Source organism: Schistocerca nitens, chromosome 4 (genome assembly GCF_023898315.1).
Source record: "Schistocerca nitens isolate TAMUIC-IGC-003100 chromosome 4, iqSchNite1.1, whole genome shotgun sequence".
Lineage (NCBI taxonomy): Eukaryota > Metazoa > Arthropoda > Insecta > Orthoptera > Acrididae > Schistocerca > Schistocerca nitens.
The window spans coordinates 392769279-392785206 of NC_064617.1; positions in this window are offsets into that span (position 1 = coordinate 392769279).

The following is a 15928-nucleotide window of genomic DNA, read 5'->3' on the forward strand; positions in this document are numbered from 1 at the left end:
TAGTGAGCAGGAGACCAGGGTTCGAATCCTGGCCTCGGTACAAATTTTCATTCGTCCCTTCAGTCTGCATGTATACACAGATGTGCCAAAACATTGCGACCACCTGTTTGATAGCGCTTTGTTCCACTTTTCAAACACAGTACAACAGAGATTCTGCTTGGGAGGGATTCTACAAATCCTTGGCATGATTCCAGAAGTATATGGCACCAGATGTGTAAGCACATGGCAAGCAATTCCCGAAAATTACGGGATGATGGTTTACAGGCACGCAGCTGGCGCTCGATAAGTGTTTCAATGGGAACAGATCAGGCACATTTGCTAGCCAAGATGTCAATGTGAGTTGACCGTAATGCCCCTCAAACTACTGTAGCACGATTCTTAAAGTTATACTGCCGGAAGATGTCATCGCCGTAGGAGGAGACTTCATGCACGAAGAGATGCAGGCTGTCCGCAATAATGTTCACGTAATTCACTGCTATTACGATGTCTTCGATTACCACCACAGATCCAACGGAAACCCAACTCAGCGTACCCCATAGCTTAATTCTGCCCTAACCGGCCTGCATCTGTGGCGCGGTGAATGGTTAGTGCAACCATTCGCCTGGATGACGTCGTGTACGGATCCAGCCAACGACATGGTGTAACAAGCAATGCGATTCATTCGACAGGCGACACGTTGAAACCCAGTGATGCTGTGCCCACTGCAGTCATAACTGACGATGTCGTTGGGTCAACACAGGAAGACATAGGGAACGTGGGATGGAGCTCCATGTTCAACGATGGCCTTTGAGCGAAACAGTTGTGCCTGCACCAGCATTGTGCTCTGTCCTCAAATCTGCCACAATCGCTGCCTGTCCTGGATTACACAGTGGGCGACCTCCAGGCTTCATCATGAGACGTGGTCGTCCAATACCATATATGGCCTACTCGTTATTTCACAATCTGAGCACTATTAACATGTGAGGTCATCAGTCCCCTAGAACTTAGAACTACTTAAACCTAACTAACCTAAGGACAAAAAAATGGTTCAAATGGCTCTGAGCACTATGGGACTTAACTTCGGAGGTCATCAGTCCCCTAGAACTTAGAACTACTTAAGCCTAACTAACCTAAGGACAAAAAAATGGTAGAACTACTTAAACCTAACTAACCTAAGGACATCACACACATTCATGCCCGAGGCAGGATTCGAACCTGCGACCGTAGCGGTCGCACGGTTCCAGACTGAAGCGCCTAGAACCGCTCGGTCGCATCGGCCGGCCATTTCAAGATCATCCAACCACTTTGCATAGGTGCTCACGAAATTAGTATGCCGACAGGCGAACAGCTTCGTCGTTTCAGAGATTCTCGTTTCCAGCCGCAGCGGCACAACAATATGCCCTTTGTCAAAACCGCTTGTATCAGTGGCCACATCTTTGCTGTAATGGCTGCCCATTCGTCTCTCCTCCGCTTACATTCTTTCCTTACTGCGTCACGTGCTCCCAACATCACCAGGAAGCACTCAACCTAGCGGTAGGCAGTGGTCATAATGTTTTGACTCATAAATGTACATCATATATGTCTGAGGGTTGGAAAGGACTGTTGAACCATATAATTTCATTTGATTGTAGCGAGGAAGTCTGAACGGTATGAGGATGAAGTAGGCTAGAGGAAGTGCTGACAGCAACGCGGCGTGATTGCGGAAACGCGCGCAGACGGCGAACGCGGGCCATCAGTGCGTGAGTCACGGCGGTGCGCGGTGCGGCTCTTCTGGGAAGCGGAATGGCGTGCTAACGCGGCTGTGACCGCCGGCCGAGAGCGCGCAGGGCGACGGTAAGCTGTGGGCGGCGCCTGCCTGGGAAAACAGACGAATAAAGGCGAACGAAAGCAAAAAAGGAGCGGCCGGCCGGGAAAACAAGTTGAAGGCTGGCAATTATCGCCGGCGAGCGTCTGGCGCGCCGGCCTGCGGTAAACAGCCCGGGCCGGAGCGCTCGCTCTCCCCCTGCGCCGCCGCAGCCGTACAGGAGCTGCCAGCTGGGGCCTGCAATAGCTGCGGCACAGTTCTCATTATCACCTAGGAAATACTAAGTTGTGGTAGATAGTAGGGCTGTAAAAGTGCACACTGAATTTTGTACTAACAGTAAACAGATCACTATTCTTTAAAGAATCGAACGCCCCTGTAACTGCTTCAAACGTCTGATTGCTTTACAAATGAGTTAATGTGTTAAATATTTTATGTTAAACATGTAAGAGAGTAAAAGTTTTGTAAAGGTTTGAAATTATGTTAAAAATCTGTTGGAAGTCGCTAAGCACTCGCATTAGCAACCATTGCATGAATATAGTCTGGATAATTTGAAAAATGGCTCTGAGCACTATGGGACTCAACTGCTGTGGTCATAAGTCCCCTAGAACTTAGAACTACTTAAACCTAACTAACCTAAGGACAGCACACAACACCCAGCCATCACGAGGCAGAGAAAATCCCTGACCCCGCCGGGAATCGAACCCGGGAACCCGGGCGTGGGAAGCGAGAACGCTACCGCACGACCACGAGATGCGGGCGCTGGATAATTTGAGCTCCGTTTTAAGCGAAAACTAGTTTTTCACGCACCGCTATGTTTATAATGTCAGATCCCCTGAACGACGTGTCGTACAGTCATATAATTTTGCTGGTATATTCAATAGTATAGTGGATACTCTTTGCGAAATGTGCTGCGATCTACATACACAAACCGCACGCAACTGAATGTTGCGTGGCGGAGAGTACCTGTACTACTTGAAACCTGATCTTAGAAAAATTTATGAATGAATGTGCTGGTAAACCTCTTACGTTATTTGATTTTCAAACAGATGAGCAAAACTGAACGTACTCAGACATTTCTCTCTTTACTTATTCTGATCATCACTAAACTGACACAATATTTTTAGCGCAACGCAATCTGACTTTCAATAATCCCTACAAAAGAATGGCACTGAGTAACAAATAACCTATACCTTTCATGAATCACCTTACAAAAATCTTCGTTACTCGAACTACTGCAATACAGCGAGCGCCAATACTGCCAGCTAAATAAAAGATTCTAATTACTGAAGGCACTAACTACTGATAGGCATAGTTAGCAAATGACAGATTTTGATAGAGAACAAACAATGTATTTACCTTAATAGTGTTCGAAAATCATAACATATATATCAGTTCATGACATCCAGTCTTACAAATTTACTGTCTCTGATTGACACACGTGCAGATCGTCTGCTCTCAAAACTTTGCCATCTCTCTCCCCACATCCACCACTGCTGGCGGCTCACCTCCAAATGCGCAACGCTACGCGCTGTTCACATCCAACTGCCCAACACTACAACAGCGAATATTCCAACATTGCCAACCAGCCACAGACTGCACACAGCAGAGCCAGTGATTTTCATACAGAGCGCTACGTGGCGTTACCAACATAAAAACCTAAACAGCCTACTTACATACTAAGTCATTTCCTTTCCTGTACCACTCGCAAATAAAGCGAGGGAAAAACGACTGTCTCTATGCCTCCGTGCGAGCTCTAATTTCTGCAATCTTATCTTCGTGGTCCTTACGTGAAATACACGTTGGCGACAGCAGGATATTTCTGCAGTCAGCCTCAAATTCAGTTTCTCTAAATTTTTTCAATAGTGCACCTCGAAAAGAACTTCGCCTTCCCTCCAGTTATTACTATTTGAGATATGGAAGTATCTTCGTAATGCTTGCGTGTTGTTTGGATCTCCCGCTAACAAATCCACCAACCCAACACTGAACTGTTTCGAGTCTTATTTTAATCCGACCTGGTGCGGATCCCAAACACTCGATTAGTACTCAGCAATGGGTCGCATACGCGGTCTCCTTTACAGATGAACCGCAGTTTCCCAAAAATTCTCTCCATAAACCGAAGCCGACGATTCGCATTCCCTACTGCAATCCTTACATGCTCGTTCCATTTCATACTGCTTTGCGACGTTACGCCTGGATATTTAATCGACGCGACTGTGTCATGCATCACACTACTAAAGCTGCACTCGAACATTATGAGTTTGTTTTCCCCTATTCGTCACCATTAACTTAATTCAGCAGACATACGCAAATCCAATTTGTATTTCATCACAGACGCAGATTTCAGCTACTGAACAGTTATCTTCAATGCGTTTAACCTAACTGCTCCGTTCTTCACTGCTGGCACGACACATCATGGCAAGTAACATTCACCAGGAATTCGCCAAACAACTCATTTCTAGTCATCCACTGTCGTTCTTTACACCACCTCATGTGTCGCTTTAGCATGGAAAAAAAGTGGTTCAAATGGCTCTGAGCACTATGGGACTAAACATCTGTGGTCATCAGTCCCCTAGAACTTAGAACTACTTAAACCTAACTAACCTAAGGACAGCACACACATCCAAGCCCGAGGCAGGATTCGAACCTGCGACCGTAGCAGTCGCGCGGGTCCGGACTGAGCGCCTAGAACCGCTAGACCACCGCGGCCGGCTTTAGCATGGACTACAGAAATGTGTGCCTTGTTAGAAGTTGCTCTACCATTCTACATCTATATCTACATGGATAGTCCGCAATTCACATTTAAGTGCCTGGCAGAGGGTTCATCGAACCACCTTCACAATTCTCTATTATTCCAATCTCGTATAGCGCGCGGGAAGAATTGAACACCTACGCCTTTCCGTACGAGCTCTGATTTCCCTTATTTTATCTTGGTGATCGTTCCTCCCTATGTAAGTCGGTGTCAACAAAATATTTTCGCATTCGGAGGAGAAAGTTGGTGATTGGAATTTCGTGAGAAGATTCCGTCGCAACCAAAAATGCCTCTCTTTTAATGATGTCCATCCCAAATCCTGTATCATTTCTGTGACACTCTCTCCCATATTTCGCGATAATACAAAACGTGCTGCTCTTCTTTGAACTTTTTCGATGTACTCAGTCAGTCCTACCTGGTAAGGATCCCACACCGTGCACAGTATTCTAAAATATTCTAGAAGAGGACGGACAAGCGTAGTGTAGGCAGTCTTCTTAGGAGTTCTGTTACATTTTCTAAGTTTCCTGCCAATAAAACGCAGTCTTTGGTTAGCCTTCCGCACAAAATTTTCTGTGTGTTCCTTCCAATTTAAGTTTTTCGTAATTGTAATACCTAGGTATTTAGTTGAATTTACGGCTTTTAGATTAGAGTGATTTATCGTGTAACCGAGGTTTAACGAGTTCCTTTTAGCACTCATGTGAATGACCTCACACTTTTCGTTATTTCAGGTCAACTGCCACTTTTCGCACCATTCCTATATTTCTTCTAAATCGTTTTGCAGTTTGTTTTGATCTTCTGATGACTTTATTAGTCGATAAACGACAGCGTCGTCTGCTAACAACCGAAGACGGCTGCTCAGAGTGTCTCCCAAATCGTTTATATAGATATGGAACAGCAAAGGGCCTATAACACTACCTTTGGGAACGCCGGAAATTACTTCTGTTTTACTCGATGACTTTCCGTCAATTATTACGAACTGAGACCTCTCTGACAGGAAATCACGGATCCAGTCACATAACTGAGATGACATTCCTAAAACACGCAATTTTACTACGAGCCGCTCGTGTGGTACAGTACAAAAGCCTTCCGGAAATCCAGAAACACGGAATCAATCTGAAATCTCTTGTCAATAGCACTCAGCACTTCATGTGAATAAAGAGCTAGTTGTGTTTCACAAGAACGATGTTTTCTAAACCCATGTTGACTGTGTGTCAATAGACCGCTTTCTTCGAGGTAATTCATAATTTTTGAACACAATATATGTTCCAAAATCCTGTTGCATATCCACGTTAACGATATGGGCCTGTAATTTAGTGGATTACTCCTACTACCTTTCTTGACTATTGGTGTGACCAGTGCAACTTTCCAGCCTTTGGGTACGGATCTTTGGTCGAGCGAACGGTTGTATATGATTGTTAAGTATGGAGCTAATGCATCAGCATACTCCAAAAGGAACCTAACTGGTATACAGTCTGGACCAGAAGACTTGTTTTTATTAAGTGACTGAAGTTGCTTCACTATTCGAGGATATTTACTTCTACTTTACTCATGTTGGCAGCTGTTCTCGATTCGAATTGTGGAATATTTACTTCGTTTTATTTTGTGAAGGCATTTCGGAAGGCTAATTCTGCCCCATTACGCACAGTCATTGTGCTAACATTTTCAAGGGCCTACGCACAGTCATTGTGCTAAGTGGGCTGCTGGGAGCACTTTGGTATTCACGAATGATTCCTTCCGCTGGTTACACGCGATGTCTTTCAACCAACCCCTGCAGTGCTCGACGGTCTCTGTCCACCACAATGTTGTAATAAACGGGAGCAGACCATGAATTCCGAGCAGAATAAGACACTGAAGCACGTAATAAAATGATATAGTTCTTTCCGTAAATGTTAAGAGCTCAAGAGTCTCATCAGCGTTATGGACTGAACACAACAGCGATTATTTTGAATCTTGAGACACCTAGGCCCTCAAAGAAACAGCCTTCATCGAAGTAAAACGCTCTTACAATATGACAGGAATAAACAATCCCTTCGTTTATCAAAATCGATTGGAAAAATAGCCAACAACTTAGAGGCTCAGGAAAAGCCGATATGCCAACAAGCCAACAGTACCTAACTGTTACCTGCGCCGGAACGTTGTTCATTAGCACTAGTGACATCAGATCACTTGGTTAGTTGATTTATTTACCATATATATGAAATGGTTCATGGAAAAGACGGTATACTCCATTGCAAATGTCTGGTTTTCCAAGATATTGGGTACAATGGCGAATAAATTATTTTCAAATGCTATCACAGGTCTTATACGAGTAAATGACAAAAGGCATCTGCAGCAATGTTTGTTTGTCAAATCCAACGTAAATGTTCGCGAACAGAACACCTAGTAATATGTGTAATACAACACTTACAAGAGTATCCAGCGTTAACGTACTTTATCATCAGTGAAAGTAGCCAGAATAACATATTCACTTACTGCAGTCTTTACAAAAAGTTGGGTTAGTGTACCACCATTTCGAAGTGTTCCTCACATTTTTTTTTTAAATTACTTTCCGCTAAGCCGATGTTTGCGTCTTCGGTGTAGCTCCCTGCGCACAACAGCAATGACGCCGGTCTCACATCTCATTGAAGACAATATTTTACCATTATTTGTGCTTGTAATTATTGGTTGCGTGCATTTCAGAATCACTGAGACGAGGGCAAAACATTACAGTAACAAGCATAATACGCAAACATCGTAGTTAGACCAGATAATTAAGGGAAAGGAAGAGGCTTGATAATGGCTGCTAACTAACTGAATCAATTTGTTTGACAGGAAAAAATATGAAGACTGAAGCAGCACTTAGTACCTTCGCTGGGCAATCATGTTTAGAACATCATGGAAGGAACGGTCGGCCGCTACCACCGTAATAAAATTATCGCATGGCAACCATTGACGCAGTAAGAGACTGTCTTTACTGTGTTTTCGCAAAGGAGTTTATTGATAACGGGTTTCACGGCAATAATAATTAAGCCCATTAAAAAATGAAAAGCAGAAGTACTACATACACAATTTCAATTTTGCAGTAATCGCGATTTTGCCAATGCTATACTACGTATGTTCTTGGAAGCATTATTTGGCAATACATAGATTTGAGACAGATATGTGTAACACGTTTGCAGTGGCAGTAACATTGTACGAAGAATTACGACATTTATGCGCGTATTCAGTTAACTCCAGCTTTGCTGCATCAGGAGCATGGTGTAGTAAAGTAACTCAAGGGCACCCAGCTGTGAGGACGAGAATAGCAACAAAATACAAAGGTTTACTTATGACGGCATAGTACACTCAGCCAACACCCGATACCGTATCGAGGGCTGGTTAAAAATCGCATACATTAAGCCTGTTTGTGGCAGAAGAAAATATTTTTGGAGCACTATTAGGGATCTGTCCCATTTCATTCATATGCTGGTTTCTGTAACTGACCTCCACATACGCTACGTGAGCAGCACACATGAGATTGCAGATTGCATTCCCATTCGAAAAAAGATTACTTCAATTTGGTAATAAATTTTCTATCCCTGACAATTTTTATCAGTTTGAATTGTAAGAAATTTCTGTAACAAGTGTGATTTGAACAAACCTGTGTCCCTACTGCCTTCGTAGGTCACAGATTTCATCTCAGTGTCCTGTGCAAGTTTCCATATGGTGCAGTAAAGAACTGAAACAAGTTTTTTGACAGTCACAGAAAAGGAACAAGTTATTCTTTCTGTAAAGAATCCCAATTCACAAAATTTACTACATAGAAACGAATTGATCCGCCAAATATTGGAAACAGCTTCTGACAGGAGTAGACAGCTTCTTGTATTCATCAGTTTCTTTTCAATTGTGTTGAAACTCGACAAGTGGTCATCTGTATTTAAACGTAGATTTTCTACGCCTCATTATTCACCAGTGTCCTCCCTTCCTAATTTTTTTCGGATTTTCTAATCTTAATAACGCTACAGTAATGGTCGTCTCTTCTGATTCAACCCTGCTTCCTTATTTTTGTCAAAGCGTAATTTTTTCTTTGTTGTATATTACTAAGACAGAATGGCAAGAATGGCTCGGTTTAATCGTTATGTCCGTAAACCGGAAATCTTTGAATGGAAAAAACAGTAACTTACGAAACCTCAAAAGCTGATAGAGAAATTACCTTGCTTGTCTTAAAGCGTCCTCAGTTTCTACGGCTCGGAGTATATTTAAGGCATTTCACGCACCTAAGTAGAATGGGAGTGAGCTGCGAGAGGAGATGAGAACTTAGTTAAAAAGAAGTGTTAGAAAGAGTGTTACACAAAGTCATTATAAAGGCTACAGTACAGTGTATTCAACTGTTTATCAAGTGCAAAATAGTTTGACACTTTCGGTATTCTGCTAGGAGTACAAGGAAGACCAAAGTGAATAATCATCTGAGGAAAGGCAATTCGCACGGGTCAACTGTTTTAGTATGTTAGTGCTGACGATATTGTCTCGTTGTTGATGGAATGGTGCTGGATATTTACAGTTGCTTGGTTCAAATGGCTCTGAGCACTATGGGACTTAACTTCTGAGGTACTCAGTCCCCTAGAACTTCGAACTACTTAAACCTAACTAACCTAAAGACATCACACACACCCATGCCCGAAGCAGGATTCGAACCTGCGACCGTAGAGGTCGCGCGGTTCCAGACTGTAGCGCCTAGAACCGCTCGGCCACCCCGGCCGGCTACAGTTGCTTACTTTGTATTATGTGATGACGAGTACTAAGCCGCTAACAAATTTCTACCATTCCATCTACAATCTGAAGTATAAATTTAGGAATTATGACTGTCCATTGTAACCCTGCATCAAGTAATGCGAATGCTGGGGCATTTCTTCTGAAAAGGACACGGCCGAATTGCTTCCTCGTCATTGCTCCATTCAACATCGCGGCCCTTCCCTAATCAACACGCCGCTGGCTGCATCATTACCGGACGTATATGTAATGAAATTAAGATTCGAATACCTGGTTCAGTGGAGATATTTGTGGGACTAAACGCTATATACGAGAGGGTGATGAAAAGTAATGCATCCGAATTCTTATGTGAAAATTCTTGAAGCTTTTTTAAATAAGACAAACGCTATAAGACATTCTACATCTTTATTCTTATTCTCTATTTATTTATTTCACAACGTAGTCACTCTGGCTCGAACAAATTTTTGCCAACGAGAGAGTAGTTTGTTGATACCGTCACTGCAGAATGTTTGTTTGTTGACGGAACCACAACCTCACCTCTACTTGCACCGGGTCATCACTATCAAACCAAAGTTCCCGACGGTGTTCTTTAAGCTTTGGAAGCAGTTGAAAATCCTATGGGGCCAAATCAACTGTGTGGAGGATGATCGATGACAGTGAACGCAAATACTCGGTTAATTTTTCTTGGGGGGACTCTCTGGTAACCGAGAGTGAAATGTTGGTAGAATTTCCGCCCCCCCCCCCCCCCCTCTCTTATACATTTTAAATGTCACGTTTCAATTCGGAACGTGTACTTCTTTTGTTTTGTTTTATCGGAAATGGCAATTATCTTTATGACTTCGTTCTGAGGGTTGCTTTGTATGACATTTTATAGAATCTTCTTTGCGAACCAATTTTAAAGCTTTGACGTACGACACTTTTTGCTTCAGAAAACAATTAATGTATTTTTGTTGTTACTTAACAGCATGAATTGTCTTGTTTGAATATCCATATTACGCTGTAACAACAGCAGGAAACTTGCCTACTTATTCTGCATCTCTATAATTGTTCGGAACTATATTATGCCGGCGGACCTAATTTGTTCTAACGTACGAACTACTAATCATTTTCGTACACTTTGTATAATTGTAACCTGAAACAAAATGTCTCCTGTGCAGACTAAGCAGTTCTAGTTATGTGACTATGCTAAGATGTGAAATAAAGGTTGTCTGAATCAGTAACCAAGAGGACTTTTCCACATCATGACGCGGTTATACTCTCGTAATACGTAAATTTATGCTCATACTGCTATTTGTTATGGTTAGGAGGGACTGTAATAGCTCAAACTATGGCTAGGTTTGTATTACGAAGCGTGTCCTTGTCTTCAAAACTAGGCACATGTGGAGCTATTTTAGAGGCGTAAACACGATTTTTGTTGTTTAGCTTCAACCCACTACGTAGAGCAAGTCGTCAATGGTCACTAAGTCATCACGTGGCCCATAATAAGGTGTTTCCGCACACTATGCTGATGTGAAGCTGAAACGCAATACATGTGTATTAGAATTGACAATTGCTCACATATTAAATTTCACAATGTATAGCGCCCTACTAGAACACGTGTTTCCTGATTACGCTACGATCTGCTTATTTTGTAGAATATAATACACAGACAGTTAGGCTGCGGAAGTACTTCTAATGTGTTTCATTCTGATGTTCTGTTTGTTGTACTGCAGATTCGAACGGCTTGAATGAACGAATCTTCAATTTCTTTCTGTGTTTCGGCCCTTAAATTTATTGGCTGAAACGCACCACTAGGAGTATGTATTTGGTCAGACATTAATACATTCTGTGAATGCAACTGTCTAATAACAGTAACTGAAAGAAGCGTTCGAGCGCTATCCTTTGGGAATCTATTTTCCAGAGTTTTCCAAGTTACTTCTCAAAAACGGGTCTCGAGAGAATGAAGAAAAGACAGTTTCATGTGTCACCCTAGATAGCATTTAAACAGAAGGGCTACTGTAGATAGACTGTGACAACACCAAAACATTTTTTCCGCGCGTAGTGCCTTCTTTTTCCTTCAGTTTTATTCGAGAATAAAATTTTGCAGAATCAAAAGAAAGAGTGTTGTAGAATAAAATCCGGCCTAGATAATTTTGTTTTACGTTTTAGTTTACTCGACCAAGATTTTAAAGGAAACATTCATTATGCTGTAAACAATTTGCCATTTGTATTAAAACTGTTTCTTCAAACTTGTGAACGATTCTCGCCAGCCAACTAATAGTTCCAAAAATATGATGGTATTGTTTGTAAAAAATTTCTCTCCCACGGCGTCATTAGTAGTAGTAACGTACGTATTGTCAGTTGAACAGAGGGAATGGCTGTGTGTGGTGGTAGCTGTCATCTGGAACGTTAGAAAAGGGACCCTTGTCAAGTCGAGCGTCGCAATGTACAATTCGTGGCGCTATGCGTATTTGCTAGCTTGAACATTGTATCGCCATACGATACATTTAAAAGTACACGTGGCACTAGCGCAGACGAAAGTAGATACCGTCAAGAAACGTCTCACTATGTCTTGGATGGTATGCCGCCGTCACAGCTACGGCACGCAGTCAAAACACTGGAAATACTGTTACATTCCGTGAATAGTGTATACGTGGTGCGTCAAAATAAGACTCTTGTTTCGACGCGAAACCACGAATCGCCTTCTCGTTATCGTTTCACCGTTCACTACTTTCCGGCGGTGTGTGTGAAGAGTATCTGAAAGGTCTCTTCTAAACAACGACGCTGGATTTTCACAGCATCTATCTACGACTTTCGTGAGTACAATAAAGAACCCTGAAGAAGTAATAGATCCAATTAACTTTAATTAAACATATATGCTTGATTGGGACATGTAATATACATAGATCAACCTTGACGCAACATACTGCAATTTTCCTTCACCCAAGCACGTTTCAGGAAAGGGTTGGCAACATCAGGGATGTGTATACTTCTCTGGAACGTGATATTACTTTCTTATCCACTCGGTAAAAGTATTTTGTTTGGTTGCAAAGTACAAATTTACATGGCACTTCGCAGCACCAATAAAAAAAACTTCACATTGTTTAGAAAGTAAATAAATAAATATTTTTTTAAAAAGTCACGAGTGGCGCTAAACGCGTTCCAAGTTATTTATTGCCCCATTAGCAGGTTTTGAAGCAACTGCAAGCTCGTGATTAGATGGCGCGTATTAACAGGAGCTTTATTTTGTAAACTACGTGCAGCTAGTCGCCATTACGATACTGCTGAAAGTACACGGTGTGTGAACTCACGTGGTAGTAGCGCTGACGAAAATAGATGCTGCCAAGGAACATGTCTCACAATCTCTTGGATATATGGCGCCGTCACAGCTAGAGCGACAAACTGCACGCAGTCAGAAATTAAAGCTTAAGTTAATACTCACCATTCGAAGATAGCTCTGGGGAAATCGAAAAGCGGTGAATGAGGCAATAAATCAGTCCAATGCTTCCCAAAAGCATCCGACATTTACGCACTGGTAGAGTTCAGCGTCTCGAATAGATTAAGATAGAAAACTTCAATAGAGAAGATATGCGAGAAAACATAAAAAGCTCACTGACGTTGTAATATTTGATAGAAACATGTTTTAGACGAAGTGAAGAATTGTTTCACACCAAGGTGGATCTACAATTCTTAATATTTCACATGCATTTGATGCTTCTGAACTGTTGTACGTCAGTAAGTAATTCCACTTTCAGTAATATACAGTTTCTCGACGTCGCTGGTGAAATGAACGGAAGGAGTATCACTTGGAGAGTTCGAACTTGGCGCGCGCGCGATTCGGCGAGCGGTAAGTGGTGCGCTCTATCGGTAGCAGCGCGAGTTCCCCGCCGTGGCGGCGCTGCAGTCAGCCACTGGGCGTGGCGGCGGCGCGGTACTGGGCGGGACCGACGCCGAGGCGCGTCCCCGCGGCCGCGTCCCAGAGGCGGGGTCGGTCGGGCGGCGCATGCGCAGTTCTCGCCGGAAGTCTCCCTGGGAGGCCGGCGCTCACTGCGACGATGGCACGTAGCACGTGGTGGGGGTACGCGGCGCCCAGTGGAAGGGATGACAGCGGTGGGGGTGCGCCGAGTGGGGGACGGGGAGGAGAAGACTGTACGCGACAGGAATAGCCAGCGGGCTGCGCTGGCAGAGCTTCCAGTTTGCAGCCACCGTTCCGCCGTGAAGGACTGGGAAACTGTGCACCTCCGCTTGGGGTGCGCCAGTGGAAGACTCAAGACAGGAGGGGGAGTGCGACCGCGCGCGTTACGTGCAGTGCAGTGTGCGTCACGTCGCGTTGCGTCGTGCGTCTCTTCGCCGGGTGTAGAGGTTTCCAACTCGTCGCGAACTTGCCGGAACCGTCGGTCCACTGCGTCCGCAATGGGCGTAGCCGCGCGGCACAGTCTCGGCCGCCGCTTTCCTTTCCCGACACGGTTCTCTTTCCCGCTCTAATCCTTCTTCTGGCTGCGCAGGTCCCTCGAGAGTGCCGCGTAAGACGTGCCCCCCGCCCGCCCCCCTCCTCCTCCTCCGCGCCTTCCCCCACCCCGTTTTTTTGCCGGCGCCGCCTGGTCGCTTCTTTACTTTTTTGTGTGGAGTGGCGCGCGGCGCGCAGCGCGCCGATCTGTCTTCAGAGGCGAGCGGACCTTCAGCGTTGCGTGACGCACTGGGTTTTTGTGCGGCGCGCCGGACAGCCACGGCAGGTAGGCAAGCTGCCTTTTTGCTGCGTTTTGTCTCCAGAGCCACGCGTCCGCTGCGTGACCAGCTACTCAGCCGGCCGCGATCGACCTTTCACCACAATGCTCGCTTTTTATTGTTTACGCTCGCCAGTGGACGCTTAAATGCGTCCCGCGCAAATTGCGCGACGGTTTCGACAGTTTTTAGCCGTATTTTCTGCGTACGTTGCCGACGTAATTTTGTGACGATGTGTTCTATTGGAGACGTCACATGGTATATACCATTTTACTGCTGGCCGCGTCACGGCAGTACTAACAGTGTTCCTTTGGTGAAGGTCAAGAGCAGACCTCATAGCCTCCAGAAATAAAAATGTCATCGCGCTGTTTCCAGTGATAGAGTCCGAGTTCCAGATGTAATATTCACTTCATTACCACCTTAGCATAAATCTGTTAATTTTTGTGGTTTCCGATTTTTTATCTAATTGTTGTGAACTTCTCAGTTTTCTTTTTGTCTTCTTGCAGTGATATTGGTCTCTACCGACCCCAAAACGGAATAAGGCGAAACATTTCAGGAATCAGTTTTGCAGTATTAGAATTCATACAGCAGTTTTAAATTTGTTGATGCCTTTTGTCTTTCGGTAAAGCCACGCCTCTTGCCAGTAGCAGTGTGGTTCTTCCACGTTATCACCTATTGACGTTCCCACTTGTCTTTTTCCTACCGATTTTTTTTAAATTTGTTGTTTCACATTTCATAAGTGCTTCACTGATTTCTTGGAAGCGGGAGTTTTGAAATTATTTATGCTGTTAAAATTTCTTTGTCTTCATCGTCGACTCCGACTAAGCATTGTTCACTTCTTTCACTGTATTGCAAAATACTGAGCCGGCGAGCAAGGAAAATGTACTTCCTGATTATCTGCGAATCATATCCATGCCGCCACCACTCTCTTGTATCCAGGAGGAAATCAGCCTCTCTGTTGCTACTACTACAAACGAGACCAGAAGTCGGCGTGTTCGGCACAAGCTGTTCCGTTTACTTCTCAGAATTTCTTGTGTATACTCATTGCTGATTACTCCGCAAACATCTAACAGCAACTGGAATTTTATTTATGTTTGGTTGATCTTTTTTGATTGCTTATCAAGTTAAACATAATTCAGTAAACCGCTTCTGGAGGTCGATGATTTTGTTTAAACGTTGGTCTATAGTTTTTTGAACAATTCTATGCTGCCTGCAACTGCAAATAAGAGCTGTAGGCACCGTAGTATCATTCTAAAATCTTCAAAGTGTACAGTACCAATACTTACTCAACCATCGCAATGTGCCTTCGTCAGTATCATTATCACCCATATCGTCGCGAAACACTATTTTGTTTTACTCTATAACGCAGTCACGCACCAGAAGGTGGTTTACTGAATCGACATAAGGTCGCTGAAACCCTCATGTGAACATGGGACTACATTTTCGGTTCTCAGGGGCGTGTCAGCTTTCAGCGTGGTGAGTACTGCCGCATTTTCTTCCCCGCCTGTGGGCACCGAAAGTTTTTTTCTTCTCCGGATCACGACAAAGCAGCCCTAGCGACAGACACGCGCGGCTAGGCCTAAAAGCTGCGCCGGGCGCGAGGGCGGCCAAGCCCGAGATCCATGAGCCGACGGCCGGCGTCTCCACTACTGCTGCCGCCGCGCAACTCAGACCCTGCACGATTCATGGCTCGGGGCTTAGGGTGCTGGTGACTTCATCTGGGCAGTTGGCTGGTTCCTGTGTTGAGAAAAGTTTTAAGAAGCAACGCAAAACAAGCTGTTCGGTACGGGAAAATGGGCATCTACATCACTGCTGGAACCTCGTGCTTTTATTACAAGATTTGCGGACGTACATATTTGGCGCGCATTACTTATCCTCCGTTTTGGCTTTGGAATGGAAATTGACCACCAGTCCCCATTTCCATCTGCGTTTCCTAATGTTTACGATTCAGCACTTCTGTATTCAAG